Raw genomic sequence first — 25,741 nt, forward strand, 5'->3', positions numbered from 1 at the left:
ACGCATCAATATCTTAAAGACAATGCAAATTATCTAAGCTAACTACAATGCAAAATAAATTCCAAATAAATCTGATTTGAAAATGTCTATCAACACTAGTCTTTTGTACTATGCCATCCTATGTAGCAGATACAGAAAATGGTGCTAGTGACCACCACTGATTCACACAGATGTATCAAATCAAGGTGTTGCAAAATGGTACACCCCTATATATTTTATTAGGGCATGGCAATGCACTGATTAATCGATCCAATGCCAAATCCTCAAGGTTCCATCGTTCAAAATTGTGCTTACTATAACCATAAATCAAATAAAAAAAAATTTTTTTTTTGCTATAACTCATGTTTAAATAAGAATTTTTTCCCCACCATGTGGGACAAATTGATTGTAAAAAAACAAATTCCTGAAGGAGGTCACACCAAAACTGTGTTTACTACAATCAAGAACCAAATAAAAGCAACAGTACTGTTTGCTATAACCCATAATTAAATTAGAATTTAATTTCTTTCATCATGTGAGTAAATGTTAACCATCTCAATGCATACAAAAGCAGAAAATATCAACACAAGCACACTCATTATATAACAGTAGAGATACTAAGACCAGCTAGAGTGGGGGTTCTCGACCAGGGGGGAATTTTAGGGTTTTTTGGGGGGGGGGGATTGGGACCACAGATTGACAGACTCAAACTGTTGGAATATTGATCTTTCTACAAACCACAATCACACTTTATTGGATGTCACATATTAAATTAAAAATAAAGATAAATATTTCATTTTTTTTTTATCTTTTTGGAATGCACCTTTTAAGTCAGACAATCTTGGAAAGGGGTGAATGACATTCTGACATATGGTGAAAAGGGTGTATGGGACAAAAAAGGTTAAGAACCACTGACGTAGAGCAACATAATCTTGTCTGAAGATCACATCCATAAATGAATCCTTGAATTAGTACAAGCTCAACTCCTTTTAGTTTTTCTTAAAATTGTCATCACTCTTGCTTATCAGTGTAGAACAGAGCATAGCACGAGTATTTCTGCAATTGTCATATCACAGTTTCATTTGGTTTGTTAGGAAGTAATGGCAATAGGCTTAAAAATAGTCTTTGTCACAGGGTTTCCTTAATAAGAAAAGAAATGTAAATTTAAAGCCCAGAGAAATGTACCAACTGTGTGGAACTACACTTAGGGTGGCAGAAAATGAAAAAGACCTGAAAGTAATTGTGCAGTCAGATATGAAGTTTCCTGAGCAGTGCAGACAGGCTGCCAGAGCAGGTCATGGGGTATTGTCAATGATATACAGGAATTTTGCTAGTAGGGAAAAGGAGGTGATTATCCCTTTGTATAAGGCAATGGTCAGGCCACGCCTCGAGTACTGCCGTACAGGTCTGGAGACCTCATTTTAGGAAGGATGTAGAGTTGCTTGAGCAAGTATAGAGAAGGGCAACAGGATTGGTGAGGGGAATGAAGGTGTCCTCTTAACAAGAAAGGCTTTAAGGTCTGCAAATTACAGCCACTGGAGACTATGCACCTGAGAGGTGATCTGATTGAGGTGTATAAGGCCTTGAATGGGTTGAGCACGCTCAATTCTGATGGGATTCTTCCGCTTGCTCAGATTACGAACCTGAGGGGGCATAGATTCAAATTGAGAAAAGACAATTGTAGAATAGATGTGCGGAAATTTGCCTTTAGCCAATGGGTGTTGATTGCTGGAACAAATTTCCATCTGTCATTGTGGAAGTTGATAGCTTCAATAAATTCAAGGAGGAACTGGACAAACTTTTAGAGGGAATGGATGTGTGATTTTTTTGGCTTATGGTACGTAAGCTCATACGCTTGCTTTCTTGCATCATGCCTCTACTACTACTATCTGGACAGGCATGCAATTATACTGCAGTGATAGCATAGATTTGTTAAAGGGGGAGTTGTCTAACCAATCTCATAGGATATTATGACGCAGTAACCAAGGAAGTGGATGCAAAAAATAATTTTAATATCATATACCTGGATTTCAGGAAGGCTTTTAATGCTGTTGCATATAAAAAAAACTACTGCATAAACTGTAGCAATGTGGCATTACAGGCAAGTCACTGCTATGGATAAAGCAATAGTTAAGTGGAGGAAGACAGAGAATGGTTATCAACAGGCACTGCTCTTCATGGACTAAGGTTATCAGTGGAGTACCTCAGGGTTCAGTGCTGGGCCCATTGTTGTTTTCAACATTTAATAATGATACTGATGAAGGTATATCAGGCTTAATGCCAAAGTTTGCAAATGATACAAAGGTTGGAAAGGCAGAGAAGTGGAAAATGAAAAAGACCTGCGGGTAATTGTACAGTCAGATATGAAATTCTTTGAGCAGTGCAGACATGCTGCCAGAACTGATCATGAGGTTTTGTCAATGTGTAGAAACTTTGTTAACAAGAATAAGAAGCAAGGATTAACCCTTTGTACAAGGCCATGGCCAAGCCACATCTTGAGTATTGTATACAGGTCTGGAGGTCTCACTTTAGGTAGGAGGTAAATCTGCTATAGCGGGTGCAGAGATGGGCAGCGAGATTGGTGAAGGGAACAAAGGATTGCTCTTACCTAGAAAGGCTTTGGTTCTGCAAATTGCAGCTTTTAACAACTAGGAACCTGTGGGGTGATCTGATTGAGGTGTTTAAGGCCTTGAATGGATTGAGTGACATTCTTCCTCTTGCGAAGACTACATACATGAGGAAGCATAAATTTAAACAGAAGGATGTTTGCAGGACAGATGTGCAGAAGTTTGTCTTCAGCCAGCAGGTGGTCAATTGTTAGAATAGGCCATCTGTTTTTGTCAATGTGGATAGTAAATAAATTCAAAGAACTAGACAAATTCTTGGAATGTATGGATGAAAGAAGTGTGTACTATTTTTTTTTGGCTGATGATATATATGGTTCCTTTCTTGCATCATTTGTCACCACTACTACTACTGTTATATTTGCCATGTTTTGGTAGATTGTGAATTTTAAGCTGTTAAGAGAAGAAATCGAAAGGTCTAAAAATTCTCAAAGAAAATTAAGTTGAGTACTTAAAATACCTAAAAGAACCTAATAAAAACACCTAATACCTTAAATAGAACCATAAAGGAACTTAAATACAAGGTTTATCATCCCGTGCTGGTAAAACGTTTGAATGAGAACAACCAGATAGAAGATTTAAATTTGCCAAACAGTTTGTGGCCATTAAGTGTTACAAACCCAGAAATCTTTGAAAATGTTTTGTGGGCTGATGTAGCCATATTTAAACTAAATGGAAGTGTTAATTTACATAAGCGTGTTTATTACTCTCTTAAGAACTGCCATTTATTCTTTACACAATCTGAGCTGGAATTTGGACACGGGGTGTTCTCAGACCTTTTTTCTTTGAAAAAAACTGTACGAGAAAGCTAGAGCTTTTTTAGTTACAATCTGAAACTGTTAACAGACAAAATTATTCCCATTAATGCATTTCAAAAGCCAATTTTCAACGCTTTTTTTATTATTATTATTCAGGATGGAGTACCAGCTCATTATGCAAAAACTGTCTTGAATTCTTAGATGAAAAGTTCCTGGGTTGATGAATCAGACAGTGGAAGTTCCATTGAATGGCCACTACTCTTTTTGTGGGAATTTTTAAAGAATAAAGTATTAACTATAACTACTTTAAGCATTTCGCTATTTTTATATTTAGTATTAACTATATAATATCAGTGTAGATACACCATAGTTTACCCATTAATGCAACATGCCATCACAGTTACTTCGCAACTATATATATTTTTATTTATTTATTATTATTTTTTTTAAATTTTTTATTTATTATTTTTTTTATTGTATACCCTTTCTATTGTTTTAGCAATAATTATAATATCTTTTTAAAATAGTGTTGTTGTTTACAGTCAAACATGTTTCCTTACTTATGGATCATCCTGTACTTGATGTAGAGGTAAGGCACCTCCGTAGCCAGGTGGGCAGGAGCAGCAGTGCGAAGCACACGCTTCTTGATTAGACAGAGGTTCGAGCCCGTCACCACCAAATACGGAGGATGCGGAAAGGTCAGGGAATGACTACCGCATACCCCCGGAGCAATATGGCCTTAGTTGCTAATGCTCCTATAAAAAAAACAACCAAATAACTTGATGTAGGCTTCTGTGTCCTCTTATAATTTATAATCATCTCATGCATTTTGCTTCTTTGCCACTAGTCTCATCAGTTCACCTGACATCCAATTAGGTATTACCAGAAAGGCCTAGGCCTGTTGCTTCAGGAATATATAACCATCATATCACTTTATCACTGCAATACCACTGTGAGTAATTAAAATAGTAGATCAATATAACTGTATAATTTAAAAGTTATGAAACTCTTACAAGTGATAAAATAAAAGTAATGATTTAAATTTAATGCTGATCCAAAGCTCAAGTCTTCATTTGGGAAGACTTATATAGAAACAATAAATTTTCCACAGAAATACTTGATGTGAGTACTGCAGCAGAAACACAACTCCCATCGCATTAGGACTGAAAATGTCTCTAATATCTAGATGGCTGCAATCAAATGATTTGATTGTTGGCAGTCATTTGGACTGGTGATGGTGCACATAGCTTCTATGACCAAAAGTGCCTTGAAAACATCATATTATAAGAACAGAATGTGTTATGAAATGCAACTGAGAATTGCATATGCCTCCAGTCTCTTCAGATCTGTAGTCCACAGGCAGGATGTTTGCTGGCAGCAATCTAGATGTAGATATAGGCTTTGGAAAGTTTCAGAGTTAAATGGGTCATTAATTTTATTTTAATCACTTTTAATGCAATTTAAGCTTTTGAATTATACAGTTATTAAAACATTAAAAGGTGCTTTAAGTATAATTTTAATATTTTATATTGTGTATTACCGGCTATTTTAATTATTTAATTACTCATATTGACATTGGAGTATGCAAGAAAGTGATACAGTCCATTCAGGTCCTAACCCTTTTTAAAAAACAAGTATCTCTTGATTTGCAAAAAAAAAGAAGTTTAGCTGGTCCTATTATTCCCTGACCAGTTAGCATTTAGTAAGTTGCTCTAACTGAAAAGAATTCAAAAACTGTCTAACACCACTGTCATCACCTTTACAAAAGCAAAATCCTTCCCATTAGCCTTAACAGTAGTTATCTTTAAACATATCCCATGGGAATACATAATGATCACTGCTGCCTAATGGTTCCTTAATGTGAAGATTCTTATTACACAAAGAGTCACTGCTGCCTAATGGTTCCTTTATGTGAAGATTCTTATTACACAAAGAGTCACTGCTGAAGGGCTGTTATACTAACCAGGAATGACCTGCTAACAAGTGACCGACCAACCCACAAGTTCTATTCAATACCTACAGAGATAAAATCCCTGGTAAGACATTCTGATTTACAGACTCACTTTATTTGTCTGTATAATTTTTTCAATATACTAATCACAGGCATTTGGCCATAAGCAATAATTCTAATACAGCTAGGTAAAATAAGCATTTCACTTTCTTTTCCAACACTTTGAAGTGCTAGGCTTAAAGCACAATACTGCTATTGGTCAATCTCATAATTGAAACTTCATTGTAAATTCATACACTGGGGCAGGGGGGGGGGGACATTAAGAGACAAGAACTCAAAGATGGCATAACTGAACTTGCTTCTCATTTTTTTTATGCATATCAAAACTGTGGTAATTGTGTATTTTGAGGAAAATACTCAGTCAAGCTTCCCAGAGTAACATGTTTAATAATGCTAAACTCAGATTATGTGATTTGACCATCTATTGAGAATTAAATTCTCTGATAAGAATCTGTCACTGACTCTTCTTAAACATGACTGATAGACTAATTCTAACAATTACATTTAACCATGTGGTTCTGTGAGACACTGTCTTTTGTTTTAATTAAAAAAAAATTTTTTTACCTTTCTTTCTGAATTGAAAAGGTGTTCTACTAATTATGATATACTAAATTCAATTACAAATAAATGAAAAAAAAAATAAAAAATCAATAATAATAATAAAGTTTATAATTTAATTTCTGGAATTTAAGGTTGCCCATTCCCAAACTGAACCACATATACTTGCATGGCATCTGACAAATGAAATGTGGATGTCTGCATTTTTGTCAACAAAATTAAAAACAACACTATAGCAAGGCTCTAAATTTAGAATGCCATCACATTCACAAATCTGTTCTGTACAAGTTTCTCGATTGTGGGTCTTTCCTTTTCCTAACTTAGCTTATTATTATTAAATCGTTACATATGATAAGGATTACAAAAATTCACTAACTATTGCAGGAGGTTGAGATAGTTTTTATTTCTAATTTGCAGTAAATCTTCTAGCTGGAGTGTCAGATTCAAATTTGTTAGTGGACAATGGCAAATTTTATACCAGTTATTTTATATTTTTTGCAGGGGAGAGACAAGAAATAGATAAAAATGAAACCAACAAGGAAACCAATAAACTTTTATTCTTAATTCTGACATTATACTGGATAATAAAATCAGATAACATTAGAAATATCTTGTTACTCAAAAAAATAAAAATAATCTTGACTATCTTACAGCCAAATTTTGATGTGGTGATGTGGGGAGGGGGGGGGACCAAAAATTCAACGGAAAGTTAACATAAGAACAAATCTTTCTTGAAAGAGAGCGTTGTAAGAGATTTTTTGTTTTTATGGTTATACTTTCCAATTAAAAAAAATTAATAATGTAGATTACTAATTTACATTAATTAATATGAATAATAAAGATAATTAATACGAATAATAAAATTTGCAGGAATGTTAAAATTTGCAGGGATGTAATTCTCCAAGATATTTAAAGTTTTTCTACTTTCAATATACAAAACACACCAGTGTAACAGCTAATTGATTAACCTGGTGAATAACTTTAGTGAATTTTGTTATCCAAATCTTATGTAGTATTTTCACTACGTTAAGTTATGATTTAGATAAGGTTTAAGTTGGATTCTGAAAATAAAATGCACCCAGTCGAAAAATTTGCGCTTCTCCGCGAGTTACTCAAAGTATATGAAGTGGTTTCACAAGTTTAGAAGAATGTTCAATTTAAATGTAAATATGACATACAGTTCGCTAACCAGTAACTACCAATCATGTTTAGGCATAACCAATGAAAGACACATAATGGAATCGAGCAACAGACGTTTCGTGATATGTTGTGATAGTGTCATCATGCTATGATACTGTCTGTTATGTTTGTTTGTTATTTGGTTTTTAGGAGCATTAGCAACTAAGGCCATATTGCTCCGGGATATGTGGTGGTCATTCCCTGACCTTTCCGCATACTCCGTATTTGGTGGTGACGGGCTCGAACCCCGGTCTAATCAAGAAACGTGTGTTATGCACTGCTGCTCCTTCCCACCTGGCTACGGAGTTGCCTCTATGATACTGTCACATGATAGCAGGGGCGTATTTAGGGTGAGCTGAGGGGGGGCATATGCCATGCGTATAAGTGTTCCTAGGTCTATCTAAAAAAAAAAAAAACACTCAAAAACCTGGTCGTCATGCCCCTCCCTACAATGATACCTGGATACAGCACTGCATGATAGTATCATAGCATGACATAAAAAGTTCTAAATATCTCTGCGATGGCAATACTTGTACACGCCCTAGCTAGGCAACGGTATTAAACTAAAGTGACCAAATGTCCCGGATTATGTGGGACAGTCCTGGATTTCAGTCGTTTGCCTCGCATTGCAAACTGTCCCGAAAAATGTCCTAGATTGGACATGTAGCCTCAATACTTAATGGCAAACATAATGCAAATCATTTGCATTATGTTTCCTGGGAACCAATGGTACAACAGAAACAGTTTTTCCGGTAATAAATAAGGTGTGGATGTCAACAAAAAAACAACTAACCGTAGAAACACTGAAAGCAATACTATAAGTTACGCGCAATTTTCCTAATTCTTGTGAAGAATTTTACAAAGAAATAGCAAATAATAAAGAATTATTAAAGAAAAATTCACTCAGCAGAAAAATATATTTAATTATATTATTTCATTTCTCTTGTTTTTATTGTTAAAATAAGTATGTATATGTAATTTTATTAGTAGGATTATTTCAAAAAAACCTAACCTTTTTTCACTAAACAAAAATGAAAGTCATTAAAAATATGACCCCTCTAATAAATGCGTTTTTTGTTTCCCCCCCCCCCCCCCTTCTAATAAATATTTTTCTCCATGTCCATCAAGCAACTTATGTTCGCCATGTAGGGTAACACGAGGTGGCACCTTTCCTGACTTAAAATATAATATTTCAAAATTTTAATATTTCTTAATATCCTATACATTATATTTATTATCCTATTTTTATTTGGTCTAAATTCAAAACATTGTTTTAAATTCAAAATGAAGACACAGATTCTCTACAAGAGAAAATCACAATAAGTTTGCAATGCATTTGTCCGATATTACACAAGTAACCCCAGGGGCTCACATCTGATGAGTATCTCACATCTCTTGGCACACCCAGGGTCGTGAGCTGCATATCATCACTTTCTTGGTGGTTCCCTTCTACTTCTGACTCTCTCTCTCTCTCTCATTGAGAAATTTTTTTTGACTGGTGCCATATACTGAATTTCAGCCTTTCTGTGGGGCGGGGGGGGAGAAATATATATATAGGCTATATTTGCTTTTTTTTGATATTTTAATTTATTTTTTATTTTAGTGTTATATTTTATTTTATAAGTTTAGTTAAAAGGTGTATATGTATTTAATTTATATTTTGTCCGTGAATATATTTTTATAAATAAATAAAATATGTATATTGTTTCTAGGGGGTTGTAAAATTCTCTGCCCCTCAGATGTCCCGCATTGGAATACTAAGGAAGTCTGCTGCTGCTCCTTCCCACCTGGCTACGGAGGCGCCATTTTATTTTATAAGTTTAGTTAAAAGGTGTATATGTATTTAATTTATATTTTGTCCGTGAATATATTTTTATAAATAAATAAAATATGTATATTGTTTCTAGGGGGTTGTAAAATTCTCTGCCCCTCAGATGTCCCGCATTGGAATACTAAGGAAGTCCACGATTCGAACCCGAGCCTTTGCCACACGCCGTGGAAGGGTAGCGATCGTAACTACTATGCCGGCTTCGAAACAGTCGTTACTGTAAGCAGTCAAAAAAGTACACGAACGTTATGAAACGTTCAAAAATGATTATGACTATTATGATACGGTTAAAAAAGGTCTCAGCATGAAAATGTTGAGACATTTGAATTATAATATTCATTGGGTAATAGTGTATATTTAATTTTACATACGACACACTTCAATACCAATTCGCTTTCACCTTGAGAACAGACAACAGAAAACAAATGTGGCGACACAGGCACAGAAAGGATTTTTTCCTGGTTCAGTGACCTCCTCTACATGCAACTTAGTTCTAAGTATGTCATCATCACTCATGGCGAAGATATCATGCTTGAGAAACGAGCTCGCCAATCTAGGCCTAGGTCGTTGTCCTCTAAGTCAGGGCCAGTAAATGCATAGTTTTTACAATGAGATGGGAGGGGAGCCCTCCCGCAGTCACAGAGTTACATCCCGGTGGTTTATATATATACTGTACATGTATTTTAATATCCTGAAGAAAAGAGAAGGTCGTACCACAGATTGGTGAATATCATAACATTCTAGTTTGAAATGGTTCAAGAACTTATGGATTATACGAATTTATCAGGATTATTACAATGCGAGGGAAAATACAGGATGCATAAAGTAAATCAATATAATTGGGGTTCGAATAGACCGAAGCGTACTCTTCCGGTTCGTCACCCGCATTGGTAATGCTATGTACACACCTTATTATAAGGTATATAATTTTTATAAACAATCTAAAGTTTCTGTTTCGTAAAATTTTCCATTTTGATTCCTGGATATGTCAGAAACGAAGTTTCCGACAATCTTCACTAATATATAATTAGCGGGTAGCACGCGCGTGGATAGCTCTTATTATTATTAGCCATATGGTGCAAGGAAGCCTGAGGCTTATGCTGCACAAGCCAAAAAAAAATTTCTGAATTACCCTGAGAGAGAGAGAGAGAGAGAGAGATGGGGGGGAGAACAAGAGTCAGAAGTAGAAGGGAATCACCAAGAAAGAGAAGAATGATGATATCTAGCTCAGGACCTTGGGTGGGACAGGCTATACTCACCAGATGTGAGCCCTTTATAATCTTCTGAGAATGGGTTTTGCAAAACAGTAGCGGCGACTTTTCAGAAATATGATGAATAATGAAAATATTAATGTAAAGAAATTATACAATTAAATCATCAGAATAACCCCAGGGGCTAACATCTGGTGAGTATGGGCTTGTCACACCCAGGGTCCTGAGCTGGATTTCATCATTCTTCTTCTTTCTCGATGATTCCCTTCTACTCCTACTCCTCTCTCTCTCTCTCTCTCTCTCTCTCTCACTCTCACAGAGTAATTCAGAATTTTTTATTTTGGCTGGTGCAGCATAATCTGATATTGTTGGGATATCAGAGATGTGGTGTCACACAGATATTAGGAATGCAGAATTGGAATTTGGGGAGTACAATGTGTACAGAAAGGATTGGAAGGGAGGAGGGGTTATGCTGTTAATTAAGAAAAACAAAATCAAAAGAAGTGCATCCAGTTGATATAGATGGACAGTGCACTGTTGGGTCAGTTTGGTGTGACATACGCACTGCAAAAGCAAAAATAAGAGTAGGAGTGTGTTATAGGCCTAATGGCTCGAATGAGTACAATGAACTCATTCGAGTACAATGAACAATTGTAAGTAAATTGTCAGAACATCTTATAATGGGGGGATTTTAACTTCCCAGATATTGACTGGAACATGTGGGTTGGTGACTCACACACTAGTAAGACTTTTGTGGATTTACTGGATAATTCTTTTCTGCAGCAGCATGTTCGATAGGCAACCAGAGAGGGTAATACTCTTGATCTGGTTATCAGCAGTGATCATTCAAGTATTAAGAATTTGCAGATAAAGGGACCACTAGGTGGCAGTGATCACAGTGTACTGATGTGGGATTTATTTAAAGATATAATTACCACCAGGAGTAAAGGTGACTACAGTGGTCTCAGACAGTTTTCAAATTCTATACAGTGGGATCAACTGATGATGTTACTAACAGCAAATTCTAAGCACGAAGCATTCAAGGAATAAATCATGGAAGCTACTAAACGTTTCAGACCTATTAAGAAATATTATTCAAGGTTTAGGCCTAAATGGTTGTCAAATGAAACAATGAGACTCGTGGCAGAGGGAAAAAATGCATGGAATGCATATAAATTATCAGGCAATGCAGATGCCTATGGCAGATATAAGCTTGGCTGTAATCAAGTCACAAAGGAGGTTAGGCAGGCGAAGGAAGATTATGAGAAATTGTCAGCAAAGGATGCTAAGAAAATCAGCAAGGATTTCTTTATGAATGGGATGAATCAGATTGGTCAACTTGATATAAGATGGTTCGACTGTTGATGATCCTGCTCAGATAGCAAACAAACTGAATGAGTATTTTGCATCTACATTCACACGAGGAGTTATTAAGATTTGAAAGTGCCAGAAGGTTATCAAATTGTAGCAGAGTGCTTAATGATTTTGTATTAACTGAGAGCAAAGTGGAGGAAAAATTGTTAAAGTTAAACATAAGACAAGCACCTGGAGTGGATGGGACCTATCCAGTTATATTAAAAGAGGTGGCAAAGGAAGTAAGCAAACCCTTAGCCATAATTATGAGAGCATCCTTAGACTCAGGGGAGTTCCCCACGGACTGGAGGTGCGCAAATGTATCACCAATTCACAAAGGGGGATCGAAGGGTAACACAAGTAACTACAGAACTGTTAGATTAACTTGTGTTCAGGGGAAAATAATGGTGTCACTGGTTAAAGATGCATTGCAGGATCATCTAGACAAGGCTACAGCGATAATTCAGACACAGCATGGGTTTGTTAAGGGAAAGTCTTGTCTGACAAATTTAATTGGATATTATGATGTGGTTACAAGGGAACTGGATGCCAAAAAATAATTTTGATATCATATCCTTGGATTTCAGGAAAGCTTTTGACACTGTTGCATATGGAATAATGTACAAATTGGAGCAGAATGGTATTAAGGGTAAGTTGCTACAATGGATAAAAGGATGGTTGAGTGGAAGAAGACAGAGGGTGGTAATCAAGGGGTGCTGCTCTTTGTGGACTAATGTTAATAGTGGAGTTCCACAGGGTTTGGTGTTGGGTCCACTGTTGTTTTGTATATTTATAAATGATATTGATGAAGGTATATCAGGCTTAATGTCGAAGTTTGCAGATGATACAAAGGTTGGCAGGGTTGTTAATGACAGTAATGGCAGTGTGCTACTGCAACAGGATCTAGAAAATTTGGGGAAATGGGCTGAGAAGTGGCAACTAGAGTTTAACATTGACAAATGCAAAGTACTGCATATGGGTAGAAGTAACCGAGGAATGTACCAACTGGGTGGTACTATACTTAGGGTGGTAGAAAATTAAAAAGAACTGGGAGTAGTTTTGTTAGTAGGGAAAAAGAGGTGATTGTCCCTCTGTATAAGGCAATGGTCAAGCCACACCTTGAGTACTGTGTACAGGTCTGGAAGCCTCATTTTAGGAAGTATGTCGATTTGCTTGAGTGTGTACAGAGAAGGGCAACAAGAGGTGAAGGGAATGAAGGATCCTCATACCAAGAGAGGCTTAAGTTCTGCAAATTGCAGTGGCTGGAGACTAGGCACCTTCAAGGTGATCTGATTGAGGTGTATAAGGCCTTGAATGGTTTGAGCAAGCTGAATTCTAATGGGATTCTTCCACTTGTTCAGATTATGAACCTAAGGGGGCATAAATTCAAATTGAGGAAAGACAGCTGTAGAATAGATGTGTAGAAATTTGCCTTTAGCCAGCGGGTGGTTAATTGCTGGAATAAACTTCCATCTGTCGTTGTGGAAGTTGATAGGCTAAATAAATTTAAGGAGGAACTGGACAAACGTTTAGAGGGAGTGGTTGTGTGAATTTTTTTTTTTTTTTTTTCTTTTTGGGCTGATGCTACATAAGCTCATATGCTTACTTTCTTGCATCACATGCCACGATTACTATTATTACTATAAGCCTCAGGCTTCCTTGCACCATATAGCTAATAATAATAATATCAATCTTGGATAGCTCCTGCAATCTTGGAAAAAATCAAGCAGGACATGAGCAATCAACTACAAAGGATAGAAAATATGGAACCAGAGGAGGAAGAGCAAGAAGAAATACAACTCACAGCAGCCGAAGTGGAAACACACGAGGTCATGATATCCAGAATTGAGGACGTGTGGAACAAAATTCGAAGAAATTGACCCCACAAAGACTCACGTGATACCGAAGCAGAGGCCGAATAGAACCTTGTGGAGAGTCACAGACCACCTGAATTGGCACATAATACCGCATTACCTCGACAGCAATGGTGCAACACTGGAGGTCATCCACACAGCCGTGTATTGTGCTGCGGTAGTAGCCATGAGGATTAATGGAAGAGAAGCGAGAAACCAGCAGCAGAAGAACCGAAAACAGAAGCAACCCCTCAGCTTGGGAAAGAAGACTTCAGCAGAACATAGAAGAATTAAGAGTCAAGATAGGCCAATTGACCTAGTACTGAAGGGGCAACAGGAGTAAGAAATTAATTGGAAAAGTGAAGAGCATCCTCAAGAGAGACAGTGTCCAGAGCAAACATGAGACAAAACATCAGAGAATAGGAGAGTACTTGGACACATTGAAGCAGAACCTCCTTGAACTCAGCAAGAGACTACACCGATACAAAGAGAGCTCCCAGAGGAAAATAAACAAAGAAATCTTCGATGAGGACCAAAGAGGCTTCTACAGGAATTTCGGAGAAGACGGGAAAGAAGGGAACGGATCACCCGAGAAGAAGACGATTGAGGAGTTCTGGGGAAACATATGGAGCAGGGAAGTAAGACATAACAGCCGAGCCACCTGGATAGAACTAGAATGCAAGGAAGTACAAGAAATGGGAGGGTGAGAGATTCGGGAAGAAGTAAAACAGACGATCAAGAACTCTCACAACTAGCAAACTCCAGCAATAGATATATATATTTTTTTTTTAACGTCCACAACTACTGGTACAAGAAGCTCACTTGCACACACACAAGCACCTGGCAGTGCAGTTCACCAGAATAATAAGGCACCCAGAGACAATCCCGAAGTTTCTCACTCAAGGAATGACATATCTGATGCCTAAAGACGAAGATACAAGAAACCCGGCGAAATATAGGCCAATCACCTGCCTTCCAACAATGTACAAGATCCTGACCAGCTGCATAACCAAGAAGATATCAGACCACTTGGAGAGCCAGAACAGAATGGCCAAACAGCAGAAAGGATGCAAGGAGCAATTAACCATAGATGCAGTGGTTAAGGAGCAAGCCTACAAGAAGCGCCGCAACAAGTACACAGCCTACGTTGATTACCGCCTTCAGCTCCATACCTCATAGCTGGCTAATAGAGGCGCTGAACATCTACAAAGTCAATCTAATAGTGACAAACTTCCTAGGCGAAATGGAGTACCACCATTAAGGTCGAAAAAATCACAACCAGGCCAATCCCCATCAGGAGAGGAATCTTTTGGGAAGGTGCCCTGAGCCCGTTGTGGTTCTATCTAGTACTTAACCTGCTATCTATCATGCTCAATGGCAGCAAGTATGGATATAACCTCAAAGACGGAAGGAAGGAAGGACCTGTATACCCTCACCCACCTGATGTACATGGATGACATCAAGCTCTACGCGGGGACCGAGATGCACCTCCGGCAACTACTCCAGTTCACTGAAGAATTCAGCAATGATATTAGGATGGAATTTGGTCTAGACAAATGCAAAACCCACGGATCGCGCCAAGGAAAATTAGTCAACTGCAACTACCAGCTGCAGAGTGGTAAAGAGATCGAAGCCATGGCAGAGAGAGAGTCCTACAAATACTTGGGGATGATGCAGGCTCAGAAGTTACAGCACAAGGAAATTAAGGCCTGCTTGAACGAAAATTACCATCAGAGACTCAGAAGCCTGCTGAAAGCAAAGCTGAATGGAGGGAACACAGTTAAAGCCATAAACACCTATGCAGTCCCAGTGCTAACATACTCCTTCAGGGTCATAGATTGGACTGACACCAAGCTGGAGGATACCATGAGAAAGGCAAGGACAATGATAACCAAGAGCCACCAACACCACCCGAAATCTGACGTGGAGATACTGACAATTGCTCGGGAAAAAGGAGGAAGGGGCCTGATACACCTTATTGAGCAACAGAAGACAGCGATAGTTAACCTGAAGGGTTACTTCCAGAACACACAGCAGCACTCCACCAGGCCACAAGGAAGATATACAAGCGATATATACCCCACTCAACCTAAGCGAGGAGCCCCCCCAACCAGGAGGTACAAACGAAGCAAGAAAGATGGGCAGAGAAGACACTACAATGATCTCCATCAAGATCACATAGATAAAACTGCTTCCAATGCATGGCTCACGAGTGGGATGCTCTTCCCCAAGACTGAAGGATTCATGCTCACCATCCAAACCAGGTAATCAACGCCAGGAACTATAGAAAATACATCGCCAAGGAGCCCGGAGTGTTCGATGACACACTTCAAAAATGCTACCTGGCCTTTGGAACAATCCAACACATCACCGCTGGATGCAAGGTGATCACCCAAACTGAGTACACTCATAGACCACCAGGTAGCCAAGATAATGCATCAGAAGCTAGCAAAGAAATACCAGTAGATCGAAGAAAGTGTACCATACTACAAATACAAACCCCAGGCAGTACTAGAGACCCCAACCCACAAGCTGCACTGGCACCGTGCCATAATAACAGATAGGACAATCCTGAACAACAGACCAGACATAACACTTGTGGACAAGAAGGAAAAGACTACCTATCTGATTGACATAGCAGTGCCCAACACTGGCAACCTGCAGAAAACTCATGGGGAAAAAATCAGGAAGTACACGAACCTAAGACAGGAGATCAAAGAGATGTGGCATATGCAACAAGTAACGACCATCCTGATCATTGTGTCAACCACAGGTATAGTGCCAAATACCCTACATAACAGCCTAGCAGAAAAAGGTCTCCCAGCGAATGCCTACAAGGAACTCCAGAAAGTCGCAATCCTGAACACCTGTAGGATAGTCAGAGTTCCTCGACCAATAGTATCACCAGATATAATAACAACCACCCTGTGTAATTGGTAGCAATACCCGTCACAAGGTGGAACCTCCCAATCAGGGAGAAATAATATAACAGCAATAATAATAATAAAATGAAGAGGGGAAAAAAAAAAGCCCTAGCTATTTAAATTCATGCAAATCACAACAGAATAGCACTGCCAGCCTATTTGCTTGTACTGTATTTTTATGAAATTGTTTAAAATCTTTATTGGCATTATTTTAAGAGCGAAGGCAACACATCACATTTGAAAGGCTGGATTTTATAGTAACAGTAATAGAGGCACGTGATGCAAGAAACCAAGTATATGAGCTTATGTAGCATCATCCAAAAAAAAAAATTCACACAGCCATTCCCTCTAAAAATTTGTTTAGTTCCTCCTTGAATTTATTTAAGCTATCAATTTCCACAATGACAGACGGAGGTTTTTTCCAGAAATTAACAGTCCGCTGGCTAAAGGCAAATTTCTGCACATCTATTCTACAACTGTCTTTCCTCAATTTGAAATTATGCTCCCTTAGGTTCATAATCTGAACAAGTGGAAGAATCCTATCAGAATTCAGCATGCTCAATATATATGTTGGGGAATGATAAAAATATAGCAGTGCGTAATTACCCTTGGTAACCGTGGGAAGCTAGAACCCAAAAAGTTGAAAACCAGGCTAAATCCAAATTACACTTTTTGGATTACCATAGGTATGTAAAAAGAAAATAAAACTATATCATGTAAACAAATGATCATAGTCATTTCAAACCATATGAGAAAAAATTAAATAAATAAAATAAAATTCAAACAGTTATTGTGTTACGTTTGTAATATGTTCCATTAATTATGCTTTTTTAAAGATATTGTTTAAAAAAAAAAATAAAATAAAAAAACATCTGGGCTCTCAGTCAATCCAACCACACAGATAACTGAGTCCCACATAATTGATATTATTATTATTCACCATGTGGTGCAAGGAAGGCTGAGGCTTATGCTGAACCTGCAAAAAAAAAAAAAAAAAAAAAAATTCTGAATTTCTCTGAGATCGAGAGAAAGAGAAATAGAAGGGAATGATCAAGAAAGAGAAGAATGATGACATCCTGCTCAGGACCCTAAGTGTGCCAAGCCCATAATCACCAGATGTGAGCCCCTGGGGTATTTTCTTTTGTATATGAGAATTCAATAAGGAATGGGTTAAAAAAAAAAAAAAAAAAAAAAAATCATGGCAGATCATGATTACAGTTGTAATGCAAAGAAAAGATCTATACTATGAGGTGCGATGATTTAGCCTAAAAGGAGTCCATATTTAAGCCTAATGAGGGCAAGTAGGTGCATTGCAGCAATTTTCAAAATACAGTACTTAAGTTTTCAACTGGTAATCAAACATTACCAACTGAAGCATTTTCTTGTATGATAATAATGAGAAAAGGGACCAGAGCTGCTGTTAAAGTGTGTTTCAAATTTAAAACAAGTCAGTTAAATGCATGCAAGTGCATTACATTTTCAGGCACATTAGCAAATACAGTAAACTCTGGCATTTCATAATCCAGAATTGTTAAAAATCAGGAAATATTCAGAAATCAATACAGCATGTGTATCACAATCACATTTTGTGTTTAAGAACCTTTGCAAAAAAGTGACATTTCTTACCTTATAAGATGCTTGCAAATTATTTTGTCTTTTAATCTCTGTTTTCAGTCAGAAGGATTTAAACTGCATACTTGCATAATCCTTGTTTGTTATTTAGTTTTTAGGAGCATTAGCAACTAAGGCCATATTGCTCCGGGGATAAGCGGTGGTCATTCCCTGACCTTTCCGCATCCTATAAAAATCAATATGTTGTAAGGAGTTAAAAATAGCTGACACATTGTCATTGTCACGTAAAATCTGATAAGGCTCAGTCCAAGTGTTAAAAATGATAAAACATATCTTTAAAAGCTGCACAGTCAATTAAAATGTTTAATGGATAAAATGGTGTCACAGAACTTATAGAAGTGTTACCAGCCCTCAGCAAAAAAAAGTGTGTCATGTGCAGAGATGAGCAAAAACAAACTTTCTCTTTATGATTCTAGCACAGACTGCCATGGTTTAATTACAAGCTTTATCTGATGTAATTTATTTGAAGTTTGTCCATTCCATAAATTCTACCACTGCAAGTAAATCTTGCTGTGTATTAGTTGCCTGTAGTCTCTTTGGGGGTTGATTTGGCTGTAGTATCAGCCAAATCATTTCCCCTAATCCCAATGTGGCTAGGAATCCAGCAGAAGTAGATATCAAAATTACATTCATAGAGAAAATAAATCTTCGGCTGAACTCGAGACAGAACTGGATGAGTACTGTAACTCAACATTAATAATGCCTGTAGTACACTTAGAGAATCGAAATATATAATAAACCACTGGCAGGTGGTGATGTGATCCAAGATTAACTCTATAGTGAGCAGCTCTGTAATGTATAAGCTGCATTCAGAGAGAACCTGCTGGAATATAGTAGTGTCTGGAAAGACAACAGTACAGTAGCAGCAAATCCTATACAATTCTCACTTCGAGCCATTTGTGTATACTGGCAAGAAGTCAGAATGATCAGCTCGGTGTACTGAATAGAGCTGCAGGTAGAGAAATGATAAAGTATCAGACTTAACCCAGTTCTTAGGGGAAAAAGTCACGTGCTGTAATGTGAGCATGCCAAGGTGGAAGGGTTTGCCTTGGTGTTTTTGTCTACCATGATATCCAAATATTGGAGTTCCACATGTAAGTTCTGGACAGGAGATGTTCGGAATGCTCCAGTAGCAATACGGATAGCCTGATGATGGGTCCAATCATTGTAGTATGCTGTTGCTGGCTAATGTAAATACATGAGACCTGTAATCTAGTTGGGATTGCAAAAGTGCATGGTAGATGCATAGTAAGGTGCATCAGTCCACCCCCAAGAAGTAGAGAGAGCATGGAGAATATTCAGTCATCTCGTGCACTTTGTATGGAGTTCATGGACATGTTCAAGAAAGGTCAACTTTTTATCAAATACCAGTCCCAAGAATTTTCCAGTCTATCACTACTGGAATAGCATTTTGTCTCCATTCAGGTTCAGGACAAAGGTTATGCTTACGACAAAAATGTATGCAAATGGCAGGAACCTGAATCCATTAGTCAATGCCCAGGAATTGAGGCAATCAATGGTTTGTTGCAGTTTTCTTTCAATAACCCTCATGTTGCATGAATGATAAAATATGCTAGTCATCAACACAGAGGATGCTGTTTACAGTTGTTCTGTGATATGCAAAAGGAGCAACTCTTAATACTGATCCTTGCAGTACTCCCTCCTCTTGGCAAAAGGGGAGGGGGGAATAGAATGAAATGGTCCAGAGTGGACCTGTTTTTTGGGAAGCCACATTGCATGTGGGAGAGAAGGTCATTTGATCCTAAAAACCATATAACACAAGCATTGACCATTCTCTTCAGAATTTTGTACAAACGGCTAGTCAGAGCAATACGTTGCCGGTTGGAATCAATTTTAGAATCCTTACCTGGCTTGGCAAAAGCAAGAACAGTTGCCTTGCACCAGGCCTCCAGAAACTGCTCTTCAATAAAGATTCTGTTATACAGAAAGAGCAGGTGATCTACAGATTTTTGAGAAAAGTGCTTAATCATTTCATAATTAATGTATATTGAATGGCTCATGTATAGTGAATGGCCTTTGGGTATGAAATTAAGTGCCTGTTTTTCATTTTTATGTTTCAGGACCAGGAACTCTGGGGAATAGGATGATACTGCAGAGATGTTAGAAAATGTTTCCCCAAGAGCTATTGAAGTTGGCTCTGCAATAGTGCATCCATTATACTCTAGGATCAATGAAGGGCAAGATGTATATTTAACCTTCATTTTCTGGATTTTATCCCAGACAACCTCAGTGCTGGTGGATTGGGTAATAGATGATGTGAAACAGATCCACAATTCCTTTTGATTCTGATGAACGTATTGTGCTTTGGCTGATGGCAGTATTAAAGACTATTAGCTTGACTGGTAGGATATTACCCCCTCCCACTTTGTTTAGGGCCTTTTTCTTGTGCTCTGCATTCCTCATTCCACCACAGTTTAGGAAAAGGTGGAACCCACGTAGATGTTTTTGGAGTTGCAATTGCATAAACAATATTTTTTTGTGATATACGTGACTGCATCGCTGATTGGCTCCTGATTGACTGTAGTGAAATCAAACTCTGCCAGACGGTAAAAGACATTCCAGTCAGCCTGATCAATTCCACTGTGGTAACCTAAAAGGAAGACATGGTCTTCCACTAATGAGGGTTGTTATCACAGGGAAGTGATCACTTCCATACAAGTTCTCCTCCATCTCCCAAATATGTGAAGGGAAGCTGAAATACAGCACGAATATAACCAGCTCTTTGACACACTATTCAGATTCCCTCCAATCACTATCTGGCAGAATAGAGGTAGCAAGATCATATACTAGTTGATCCGGAAGTCTCCTAAAGAGTTACCAGTAGGTATCTCATGGCTGGCCTGCAAACACCATTTTAGAGCTGTACCCTCGAAATGTAAGAAAGATTGGATTACTCCATTATGCCCATCATAACCTCAAAAGACATCAATCATACTGCATGATGGAAGAGATTTGGGGGGGGGGGGGTTGACGGAACTTTGCTCTGGAGACTAAACATGGATTTCCTCACTTCAAGCCTCCAATAAGCAAAGTGGTACTATTCGGTTTATGAGAGTCATCTACCACCTAGTATTGGCTGGTGAAACAGAGGGGCAGTGTTCTTCTGTAATGTGTGGAGACAAAATTTCAACCCCTGCTTATGTTGGTTCACACCTGGATGGTTCCCTTCAGTATACTAGATGCAGTGTTTCGGAATTTGTGGGGAGAGGTTACTAAAGCCCCACTATCATGAAGGTGAAAGCAGAGGATTTGATTGTCACAGAATGACTGGAATTCACTGAAAGTCAGAACACTTGTCTCATAAGCATGACCTGAATATCACTTCCATCATTTTTGACTTCCAGGTACCAAGCCCTAGCTTGTCATACCTGAGAGAATGTCTGTGACAAGCCTCAAAGACCAAAGAGTGTGAGGAAATTAAGTGCCAATTCAGCATTCTGAAGGGTTCAGAATGTAGTGTAGTATTTCACTACTAATTTGAGAGCTCAAGAAACAGGAGTTGATGCTTCTCAAAGAAATTAAAAAGAGGGGTCCATCAAGAACTGAGCTGCCTAGCATTCTCCACAGCAGAAAGTGATGGTCACACAGAAAGTAGCTATTGTCAGTGACTCTTCTGTCACAGAAAGGAAATATATTTTGTAAAAAGGATATATAGAATAGGAGTAGGAAGAGTATGTTTCCAAGGGGCAAAACCTGATAATGTTCAAGAGTGGCTATCATCATTATGGGGCACAAAAAGTGATATTGTTGTGCATGTTGGTGGTACTAAAGACTAAAAATAGGTGATTTGGGAAGTTACTTAACAATTATGGAGCAATATTGTGGGAAAAAAATTACTGGTTAGGATAAAATTTGAAAGTGTCTGCAATTCTTCCTAGACACAATAAGAGGAAAACATGATGGGAAACTTGTCAATCAATTTGGATCTGGAAAGCCTGTACAAGGCTCAGGGAGGAGAATTTTCTCAGCATGGTCTGTGCTTGTTAACAGGAAAGATTGTTTACACAGGGGTAGGATATACTCAAATAGAAAGGATGCAAAAATAGGCAGGTTGGAACACTGCTAGCTTAGGGAAGAGATATACTATTGGATTAAAAGCAGCAACCAAAGCAAGGTGCTGGAGATTACAAGGCCTGCTGGGAGTCCTCATGGTACAAGCAAATACATGGGCTATGCTAGGAGTACAGTAAACAAATTTGATGAATTTGAAGTACTAGTTAAGTCATCAAATGTGAACTTGGTAGGGTTACTGGAAATATGAGGAATGTTGAATTTGAATATGGTGGAATACAATGTGTGCAAAAAGGATAGGAATGATGACAAATTATGCCTCTGATTAAGAAGCACATATAATCTAAAGCAGAGCAACCGAGGATACAGGCAGCTAGTGCAATATTGAGTAAGTTTGGTGCAACATATAAAAGGGGGAAGGGAAAAGACAATAGTATGTTATAAACCAAACGACTGTGATTAGCATAATGAACAACTATACAGACAGACAAATTGAGTTTGTGGGCAAGTCAGAATGTCTTATAATGAGTAATTTTGACTTTCCAGATAGTGAATGGAAATTGTAGATTGGTCATACACAAGTAGCAAGACTTTTCTGGATTTATTGTATGACTGTTTTCTAGAACAGCTTGTCAGAGAGGCAATGCAAGAAAGCAATAGTCTTGATCTGATTATCTGGGTAAGAGGTTATCCAGTTGTTGGACAAGATTTTTCAGCTCCACAGAGAATGCTAAGTTTTTATTTATATTTAGCCATTTTATTGACTTAGCATTAGCATTAGCATTAGCAGAGGCATATGATGCAAGAAAGCAAGCTTATTCAGCATCAGCCAAAAAAAAACAAAAAAAAAAAAAAAAAAAACCCACTCCCATTTCACCCCTCCGTTCGTTCAAAATACCTGTCCAGTTGAGCTTTAAATTTGTTTAGGCTATCAACTTCAACAACAAGTGATGGAAGTCGGTTCCACCAACCAACCACCCGCTGGCCAAAGGCAAATTTCCGCACATCTATCCGACATCCGTCCTTCCTCAATTTGAATTTATGCCCTCTGAGGTGATTATTCTGAGAAAGATGAAGAATCCCATTGGCATTGAGCATGCTCAAACCATTCAAAGCCTTATACACCTCTATCAGATCACCTCGCCGGTGCCTAGTCTCCAGACTCTGTAATTTGCAAAACTTAAGCCTTTCTTCGTAAGAGCAACCCTTTGTTCCATTTACTAATCTTGTTGCCCTTCTCTGTACCCGTTCCAGCAGCTCTACATCCTTCTTGAAATGAGGCCTCCAGACCTGTATACAGTACTCAAGATGTGGCCTTACCATTGCCTTATACAAGGGAATAATCACCTCCTTATCCCTGCTAGAAAAATTCCTGTATATCATTGACAAGACACCATGAGCTACTCTTGCAGCTCGTCTGCACTGCTCAGAGAACTTCATATCTGCCTGCACAATTACCCCCAGGTCCTTTTCATTCTCCACCACTGTCAGTGTAGTACCGCAGAGTTGATACGTTGCTCTGGGGTTACTGTTTCCCATATGCAGCACTTTACATTTGTCGATGTTAAACCTCATTTGCCACCTCTCAGCCCATCTGTTCAACCTGTCCAGATCCTGTTGCAGCAGCATAGCGTCAGTATTGTCCTTAACGACCCTGCCAACCTTTGTATCATCTGCAAACTTGGACATTAAACTTGATATCCCATCATCAATATCATTCATAAACACCGAAAACAACAACGGACCCAACACTGAACCTTGAGGAACTCCACTAATAACATTAGTCCACGTTGAGCAGTGTCCATTGATTACCACTCTCTGTCTTCTGCCACTCAACCATCCCCTTATCCATAGCAGCAATTTGCCTCCAATGCCACACTGCTCCAATTTGTGCAGCAGTCTTCCATGTGCAACAGTATCAAAAGCCTTTCTAAGATCCAAATATATAATATCAAAGTTATTCCCTGCATCCAGTTCTTTTGTGACTACATCATAGTATCCAATCAAATTGGTCAGGCAAGACCTGCCCTTAACAAAACCATGCTGCGTCTGAGCTATAACTGAATTCTTGTCTAGATGATCCTGCAGTGCTTCTTTAACCAGTGCCTCCATTAATTTACCTGGAACAGAAGTTAAACTAACAGGTCTATAATTACTTGTGTCAGCCTTTGAACCTCCTTTGTGAATTGGGGTCACATTTGCACATCTCCAGTCCATAGGTACCTCCCCTGAGTCCAAGGAAGCTCTCATAATTATGGCTAAGGGTTTGCTTACTTCCTTTGCTGCCTCCTTTAATATAACTGGATAGATCCCATCCACCCCAGGTGCCTTTTTTATGTTTATCCCCAACAATCTCTCCTCCACTTTCCTCTCAGTTATTACAAAATCATCCAGCTCACTGCCAATGCTTACTTTACCTACATCATTCTCCTTCCTGAATAACTCCTCATGCGTGAATGTAGATGCAAAATACTCGTTTAGATTGTTAGCCACCTGAGCAGGATCCTCAACTGTTGAACCATCAATATCCAGTGGACCAATCTGATTCATCCCTTTCCTTTTCGAGTTCAAGTATGTAAAGAACTCTTTTTTGTTTTTCTTTGCATCCTTTGCCAAGGATTTTTCATAGTCTGCCTTTGCCTGCCTAATCTCCTTTGTGACTTGGTTACAGACCAACTTATATCTATCATAGGCTTCCATGTCACCCATTAATTTGTATGTATCCCATGCATTTTTCTTCTCTGCCACATGTCTCATTAGTTCATCTGACAACCATTTAGGCTTAAACCTTGAACAATATTTCTTAGTTGGTATGTAAAGCCTGGTAGCCTCCAAGATTAGTTCCTTGAATGCTTCCCATTTTGAGTTTGCTGTTGGTAACATCATCAGTTGGTCCCACTGTATAGAATTTAAATACTGTCTCAGGCCATCATAGTCGCCTTTACGAAAACAAAAACCCTTCCCTTTACCTCTGATGGTAGTTACCTCCTTGAGTAAATCCCACTTCAACACACTGTGATCACTGCCACCTAGTGGTTCATTTATCTGCAGGTTCTTAATGCATGAGGAATCACTACTGATAATCAGATCAAGAGTATTGCTCCCTCTTGTTGCCTCACGAACATGCTGATGTAGAAAACAATCATCCAATAAATCCACAAAAGCCTTGCTAGTGTGCGAGTGACCAACCCACAAATTCCAGTCAATATCTGGGAAATTAAAGTCCCCCATTATAAGACTCTCTGATTTACTGGCCCACTCTATTTCCCTGTACAATATCTTATTATACTCATCAGAGTCATTAGGCCTATAGCACACTCCTACTCTCAATTTTGATTTCCCTATGCTTATGTCACACCAAACTGACTCGACGCTGCCCTGTCCATCGATGTCGACTGGCTTCACTTCCTTGGACTTTATGTGTTTCTTAATTAATAGCATAACCCCTCCTCCCCTCCTGTCCTGTCTATCCTTTCTATACACATTGTATTCCCCAAATTCCAGTTCCGCATTACTTATATCTGTGTGACACCACGTCTCTGATATCCCAACAATATCTGCCTTTGATGTTTTGAGCAATACCTCAAATTCATCAAATTTATTTACCAAACTCCTAGCATTGGTGTACACGCAGGTATACATGCACCTGTTTCTATTCTTAGCTACCCTAACACAACCCATGTGTTTACTTGTACCGTAATGACTACCAGCAGTCTCTGAAATATCCTGCATCCTGTTTTTCAGACTTCTGCTCATTTCAATAGAAGCAGTGCAAGAATCACTTCCACCTCTGCCACTG

The 25,741-nt window shown here is 38.4% G+C and overlaps 1 protein-coding gene across 2 annotated transcripts in view; it reads right to left on the minus strand.

Annotated features, from left to right (window-relative positions):
• Positions 1 to 25,741, minus strand: part of LOC150082063 (uncharacterized) — a 562,503-nt gene that overhangs the window by 402,487 nt on the left and 134,275 nt on the right. The gene's annotated exons all lie outside the window — the stretch shown is intronic.

The sequence above is a fragment of the Mastigoproctus giganteus genome, chromosome 8, assembly GCF_048544385.1.
Source record: "Mastigoproctus giganteus isolate SK-2022 chromosome 8, ASM4854438v1, whole genome shotgun sequence".
Lineage (NCBI taxonomy): Eukaryota > Metazoa > Arthropoda > Arachnida > Uropygi > Thelyphonidae > Mastigoproctus > Mastigoproctus giganteus.